The sequence below is a fragment of the Plecotus auritus genome, assembly GCF_963455305.1.
Source record: "Plecotus auritus genome assembly, chromosome: 8".
In the NCBI taxonomy this organism is placed as follows: Eukaryota; Metazoa; Chordata; class Mammalia; order Chiroptera; family Vespertilionidae; genus Plecotus; species Plecotus auritus.
In genome coordinates this window covers 138,415,913-138,422,841 of record NC_137782.1, presented here as the reverse complement: position 1 = coordinate 138,422,841, position 6,929 = coordinate 138,415,913, and positions in this window count along the sequence as shown.

Here is a 6,929-nt window from a genome sequence, read left to right as displayed (position 1 = left end):
TGAAGCAGGCGGGGCTCCCTGCTTGGGGCGGGCGGTTACTAGGGGCACGGTAACTAGGGACGCTACAGGGGCCGTAAGGGGCCAAAAGTCACTCAAATCTTGAACGCTGCGGGATACCCAAGGTGGGCGCTTCTTGTATTCTGGCAATCAGTACTGAGTCTGGGGGGAACAAGGTATCTCTTCCCCCGCTTCACGCCTCACCACCTAATCTCAGACATCTCACATTATACTAATGAAACTACTCCTTTTGCAGAAAGAAGAAAAAAAAGAGGGCATTTATTACTTTTTTAATATATATTTTTATTTTTATTTTTAAATATATTTTATTGATTTTTTACAGAGAGGAAGGAAGAGGGATAGAGAGTTAGAAACATCGATGAGAGAAACATGGATCAGCTGCCTCTTGCACGCCCCCTGTTGGGGATGTGCCCGCAACCAGGGTACATGCCCTTGACCGGAATCGAACCTGGGACCCTTGAGTCCGCAGGCTGACGCTCTATCCACTGAGCCAAACCGGTTTTGGCAATATATATTTTTATTGATTTCAGAGAAAGAAGAGGGCGAGAGAGAAACATCAATGATGAGAATGCACGCCCCACTCTGGGGATTGAGCCGGCAACTCGGGGTATATGCCCTCTCCAGGAATCCCACCGTGACCTCCTAGTTCATAGGTTGAGGCTCCATCGTTGAGCCACGCTGGCAGGGCTCTGTGCTTTATTTTAAATGGTTTCTGAGGTCATGTCTTCAAATTTGGTGTTCTTTTCTTGGACAATGATAATGTGATATTAATCCTATTCAGAGTACTTTTTTAAAATATATTTTATTGATTTTTTTTAACAGAGAGGAAGGAAGAGGGACAGAGAGTCAGAAACATCGATGAGAGAGAATTATCGATCAGCTACCTCCTGCACACCCCCAACTGGGGATGTGTTCACAACCAAGGCACATGCCCCTGACCGGAATCGAACCTGGGACCCCCTCAATCCGCAGGCCGACGCTCCATCCACTGAGCCAAACCAGTTCGAGCCAGAGTACTTTTCCAAAAGATAATGAATTTTTCATTTCTAGACATTTGAGTCTCTTTGATCTCCCATTTCTGTTATCATGTTCAAATTTTCTTTTACATCCTTGAACATATATGGAAGATTTATAAAAGCTGCATTTAAGTCACTATCTGATAATGCCATCATTTGTCATTTGGGTTGGTTTTTTTTCTCCTGGTTGATTTTTCTCCATTATGGGTTATAATTTCCTACTTCTTTGCATGATCAATTTGTTCTTATTAGTGGTAAAATACAAGTAACATTTACCATTTTAACCATTTTTAAATATACAGTTCAGTGGTATTAAATACATTCTCATGGTTGTGCAACCATCACCACTATCCATCCCCAGTTTTTCATTTTGTAAAACTGAAACTCCATATCCATTAAACAATAATTTTCCATTTTCCCCTCCTCCCAGTCCTTGCACTGTTCAAATTTCTGTCATGATTTTGACTACTCTAAGTATTTCATATAAGTGTAATCATACAATATTTGTCTTTTATGTAATTGACTTATTTTGCTCAGCATAGTGTTCTCAAAGTTCATCCATGTTGTAGCACATCAGAAATTCCCTCCTTTTTAAGGCTGGATAATATTCCATTTTATTTATCACATTTTGCTTATCCATTCATCCATCAGTGAACACTTTGGTTGCTTCCATATTTTAGCTATTGTGACTTATGCCACCATGAATATGGGTGTACAATATCTCTGAGACTGTTTTCAATTCTTTTGGCTATATATCCAGAAGTGGAATTATTGGGTCATTTGGTAATTCTATTTTTAATTTTTTAAGGAATTTTTCAACAGCAGCTGTACCATTTTACATTCCTGACAGTACAGAGGATTCTCATTTCTTTTCTTTTTTTTAATATATATTTTATTGATTTTTTGCAGAGAGGAAGGGAGAGGGATAGTTAGAAACATCGATGAGAAACATCGATCAGCTGCCTCCTGCACACCTCCTACTGGGGATGTGCCCGCAACCAAGGTACATGCTCTTGACCGGAATTGAACCTGGGACCTTTCAGTCCCCAGGCCGACGCTCTATCCACTGAGCCAAACCGGTTACGGCAGGATTCTAATTTCTTTACATTCTGGCCAACACTGTTTTATAGTAGCCATCCTCATGGGTGTGAGGTGCTCTCATTTGTATTTCCCTAATGTTTAGTGATGTCAAGCATCTCTTCATGTGCTTATTAGCCATTTGTATAACTTTGGAGAAATGTCTATTCAAATGTTATGCCCATTTTTTAATTGGTGCCAGAGACCACAGCATAGCAGCATTAGCATGAAAGTGCAAGAGAGACATTGGAAGGCGATGGACCTTGATCTCAGATTTCCTGACCTGATAATCTTTACATTGTTACTAAACTTTACTGAGCTTTGATTCTATCTGTTCTGCCTGCATGCATTGCTAAAGGGCAAATGTGTAACCAAACTGAATAAAAGCAGGCAGGACCCAGACTTGTGGATTCCTCTTCTTGCAAGAGGCTCCACCTGGCCTCCCATACCTTAAAATTTTTTGCTTAGTACCGTGTTTCCCCGAAAATAAGACATCCTCCGAAAATAAGACCTACTTACAGGTTTCCTTCTGAGTGAAATATAAGGCATCCCCCGAAAATAAGGCCCCAGGCTCTGTCTCAGAATGAAAATTAATTTACCATAAACTGGTCACTAGGGCCGCCCCGACTGGCGTCTAGCAACCAGTGACGTTACGCAGAGTCCTGACGTCACTGCTGTGTGGAGGCGGAGCGGAGGTCGGAGTGAGCGGTGAGCACGGGGCAGGAGAGAGGAGGAGACTTTCGCAGATGCGTGTAGAAGAACAGGAGGATTTGAGCGGACAGGACGCGGCGAAGGTGGTGAGTGCTGGTCTGTCTCTGGTGACACTACCTGATGCTCGCGGCCGCCTTCATGATGACTGAAGGTTCTCAGTCAGTGGCAGACCCTGCTCCAGCCCAGATCCAGGCCCCAGCAAGCCCAGTGACAGTCCCCAGGCAGGCCCCAGGGGGTAAATGTCTGATAAAGGGGTAGGGGGGATGTCTGGTGAAGGTGTTCAGTGGCACGGGGGGGGAGGGGGATCACTTAAAATGACACAGGAGGATCAGAGGGGGCAATCAAAATGACACAGGAGGATCAAAAGGGGTTACTAAAATGGTAATCCCTCCTCTGATTCTCCTGTGCCATTTTGATTCCCCCCTCTGATCCCCCCTGTGTCATTTTGAGTGATCCCCCTCTCCCCACCTTGATACCCCAATTCCTTTTTTTTTACCCCTAGAAATGAGCGCAAAAAGAAAAAGCTACTCCATGGAGTACAAGAAAGGAATCGTGGAAGACTCTTGGGGCCAAAATCTTACTGCTTTCTGCAAAGAGAAGATGTTGAGTATCCGATTGGTCCGAAAATGGCGAGCAGAGTATGGTAACCTCATTGAATAAGTGGACAAGGGAAATGCTAAAAAGCGCAAGTGTGGATCAGGTCGGCAACCATTATTTTCTGAGCTGGAAGACCTGATCTGTGAATGGGTTGTTGACAGGAGAGCAAAGGCTTTGGTTGTGAATAGGGCTCAGATTCAAGAATTTGCCCTTGCAATGGCACCACAGTTTGACATAGCCCCCGAAGACTTCAAAGCATCACAACGCTGGCTGGATAATTTCCTCCAGCAAAGTGAACTGTCTTTAAGAAGATCTACAACATTGTTTAGGTTGGAAGATACTCAAGTTATTAAGCGAGCACTTGCATTCAAGTCCTTTATTGATGATGCTGACTTCTCTAAATACAATCTTTCCAACATGATTGCTATGGATGAAACTGCAGTGTTTATGGGCCAATCATCTCAAACAATTGAACAGCAGGGTGCCTCCTTAGCATACATTCCCTCCACTGCTTACGAAAGTGCACGTGTTTCCTGTATTTTGGCAATTTGTCTGGATGGCACTAAAATCCCACCTTTAATCATTTCTAAGGGCAAGAAGGAAAAGATTGAACGTGTTTTGGGCGTTTTTATTCCTGAAACTGAAAAAGCCTGAGCCACACAAGCAGTTATAAAGAAGTGGGTCGATTTAATGCTGCCGCTTGTTATGCGAGGGAGCCAAAGAGATCTGCTAGTCTGGGATGCAGCCAGCACTCACAGCGCTAAAGACATGAAGACATTTCTTCACGAAAGAAAAATAGATCAGATAATGATTCCCGCAGGAATGACGGCCTATCTCCAGACTCTTGATATTGCAATAAACAAGCCATTCAAAGACAATTTGCGCATGGAAATTAATGACTACATTGAAAATAGAATGGAGAGAAATCAGCGTGGAAACTTTGTGAAACCTAAACTGCAAGAAGTTGTGACTTGGGTGAAGAATTCATGGGAGAAAATCACTGACAGTTGCATTGCAAATGCACTGCGAGCAGGCTCCCTTGACAAGAAGTACTCATTTAAAGACAGTGCTATTGCTAAACATGAGAGATTTGGTCCACTGATTCTGAAAGAAATGGAGTCACAAGAAATTCACCAGGAAATTCAGGAATTGGATTGTTATGATGATGTTCCAGAAGATGATGACATGATTGTCATTGATTAAATGAGTAAATTCTTGATACTGTAGGATTCACAGTTTGTCTGCTTTGTGTTGACAACTACCGTACTACCGTACCGTATACAGGTAATAAATTTCCTTTATTTTCATTTAATAAATGTGTACCGTATTCTTCTTCATGGAAAAATAAAACATCCCCTGAAAATAAGACCTAGCGTGTCTTTGGGGGCAAAAATTAATATAAGACACTGTCTTATTTTCGGGGAAACACAGTATCTTCATTGTGTGTCGACCCTCCTACAGGTCATCCTGAAACCCACCGTGCAGGTTGTGGCAAATTGGGTAGGGTTTTTTTAAGTTTTGGGAGTTCTTTATATATTCTGGATTTTAATCCCTTACCACATATGAAACTGAAAATATTTTCTCCCTTTCTGAGGTACTCTGTCTTTTGATGCACAAAATTTTCATGAAGTTCAATTTGTCTTTTCCCTTTTGTTACCTATCCCTTTAGTGACATATCCAAGAAATCACTGCTAAATCCAATGTCATGAAGCTTTCATTCTGTTGTCTTCTAAGAGTTTTGTTTTAGGTCTTACATTTATGTCTTTATCTACTTTTATTGTCATACAATGTTAAGCTAAGGATCCACCCTTCTTTTGCATGTGGATATAGTTTTTCCAGCATCATTTGTTGAAGACTGACCTTTCCCTATTGAATGGTCTTGGTTCAGCTGCCAAAAATTATTTGAACAGGCCTGGCCAGTGTGACTCACTGGTTAGACCAGTGGTCGGCAAACTGCGGCTCGCAAGCCACGGTTTGCCGCTCTGTTGACTAATGAGTTTGCTGACCACTGGGATAGGGGCTTAATCACAAGGAACAACAGCCTGTAATTATTGGAATTAAGAGTCTAGGTCAGTGGTCAGCAAACTCATTAGTCAACAGAGCGGCAAACCGCGGCTCGCGAGCCGCAGTTTGCCGACCACTGGGTTAGACCATCAGCCCGCACACTGAAGGATTTCAGGATTCCTGATCAAGAGCATGCATCTGGGTTGTGGTTTGCTCCCCACCTCCCTTTCCCACCACCTAAAGGATGAGTGCAGGAGGCAACCAGTGGATGTCTCTCTCATCCCTCCCTTCCACTCTCACTGAAAAGCAGTGGAAAAAATATCCTCATGAGGATTAACAAAACACACACACACACACACACACACACACATTATTTGACCTTATGTATGAGTTTATTTCTGGACTCTCTATTCAAGGAGTGGGGAATGTCTGACCCCCAAGCCATATAAGGCGTACAAAATCATTTGGTCTGGCCCTGGCAGGGGATTAGGGAGTGAATTAATTGCTTGACCAAATATAGCAGGCTAGTTTTTAAGTTGATAATTTTGTGTGGCCCAGAAATGATGTTATAAATATCCAAATGACACTTGGCAGAAAAAAAGTTCCTGGCCCCTGCTTTTTCTATTCCATTGATCTAAATGTCTTTATGCCAGTACCAGTTTTGATTACCGTAGCTTTGTAGTAAGTTTTGAAAACAGGTTGCTTTTTCAAGGTTGTTTTGGATATTCAGTTCCCTTGAGATTCCACATTTAGGATGGGTTTTCTATTTCTGTAAAAAAATGTTATTGGGATTTTGATAGGAATTGCATTCAATCTGTAGATTGCTTTGGATAGTTTCCTCTTCATCTGCTCTTTCCCTCCTTCTCTGGCAAAGCTCATTTGAACATCTTAACAAATGAATCCTTTCTTAATACATACAACTAGAGCTGGTAGAGAACACCTTATTTCCTTTTAGTTTTTCTTTGCTTTTAATTTTGTTAGACAGGGTCTCCCATAGTGAAAGCTATAGTGTGAATCAATTCCAGGTGTGCAAAAAAAAATCCATTATTCAAGAAATCTTTCAGTACATTCAGCAAGTGTATTTTAAACATCTATTAAATACCAGACAATAATCTTTGTCCTAGGTCAATAGTCGGCAAACTCATTAGTCAACAGAGCAGCAAACCGTAGCTCGCGAGCCGCAGTTTGCCGACCACTGTCCTAGGTCATTAGTGGAGCAAAGAAGCTAATACTTTTGCCTTCAATATATTGCTTATGTTCTATTGGAGGGAGGCAGACAAGAAATAAACACTGGTGCCGAAACCTGTTTGGCTCAGTGGATAGAGCGTAGGCCTGCGGACTGAAGGGTCCCGGGTTCGATTCCGGTCAAGGGCATGTACCTTGGTTGCGGGCACATCTCCAGTGGGAGTTGTGCAGGAGGCAGCTGATCGATGTTTCTCTCTCATCGATGTTTCTAACTCTCTAGCCCTCTCCCTTCCTCTCTGTAAAAAATCAATAAAATATGTT